The sequence below is a fragment of the Piliocolobus tephrosceles genome, chromosome 12, assembly GCF_002776525.5.
Source record: "Piliocolobus tephrosceles isolate RC106 chromosome 12, ASM277652v3, whole genome shotgun sequence".
NCBI lineage: Eukaryota > Metazoa > Chordata > Mammalia > Primates > Cercopithecidae > Piliocolobus > Piliocolobus tephrosceles.
Genome location: NC_045445.1, coordinates 52,364,296 through 52,365,423, shown reverse-complemented (window position 1 = coordinate 52,365,423; position 1,128 = coordinate 52,364,296).

Genomic DNA, 1,128 nt, shown 5'->3' with positions numbered 1-1,128 from the left:
AAAAAAAAAAAAAAAAAAAAAAAAAAAAAAAAAAAAAAAAAAAATTTATATATATATATTTATATATATATAAATTTATATAATATATATATGGTGGTACACATTCTTCAGCAACTTGCTTTTTTCCCCTCAATATGTTAGGCTTTATTTATCTGGGTAGTTCTAATTCATATGTTTTAATTCATTTTTATATGCATAAAATATTCTATATGATTAATACCTTCCAATTTATTTATTCATTCTCCTGTTGATGGACTTTAGGTTGTTTGTTTTCAATGATAAATCATGCTGCTGTGAACATGATTGTGATTTTTTTATCTCAGAATGAATTCTCAGTTACTTAGACAAAGTGGCAAACCCAGGTCCAGCTTATCTGTTGGACTATGCACTTTGCATCATTCCTTCTTGCCTTTTCAGTCCTGTCTTCCCGATGCTTCACTATGAAATGTGGTAGAATTATCAACTATCTCTAGTGGGAGCCTAAATTTGGCATACAGAAAATCTCTTCCCAGTACCAAGAAGCATCCTTCAGGTTCTAACTGAGATTTCAATTGAGAATTCCTTGGCCTTGGGACCAGAAGAGAAGTCTTCTTTAAAATATCGTAACCGGCCAGGCGTGGTGGGTCACACCTGTAATCCCAGCACTTTGGGAGGTCAAAGCAGGTGGATCCACAAGGTCAGGAGTTCGAGGCCAGCCTGACCAACATGGTGAAACTCTGTCTCTACTAAAAATACAAAAATTAGCCGGGCGTGGTGGTGCGCGCCTGTAATTCCAGCTTCTCAGGAGGCTGAGGTAGGAGAATCGCTTGAACCCAGGAGGCGGAGGTTGCAGTGAGCCAAAATTGTGCCACTGCACTCCAGCCTGGGTGACAGAGGGAGACTCCATCCAAAAAAAAAAAAAAAAAAGAAAAAAGAAAAAAAATCATAACCACAGCAACAAAGCAACCTAATTAATCTTGTTAAATTCCCAAGATGCTTTTGTTCGGGCCCCAGTGAAACCTAATTATTTGATGATAAGCTTCATAGTCAGGGCTACAGGGGACCAAATTTGTGATGAAGGCATCAAGCCAAACTCAATTTTCTGGCTGCATGCTGACCAGGGAAACTCTCCTGCTGTAGTCATTTACA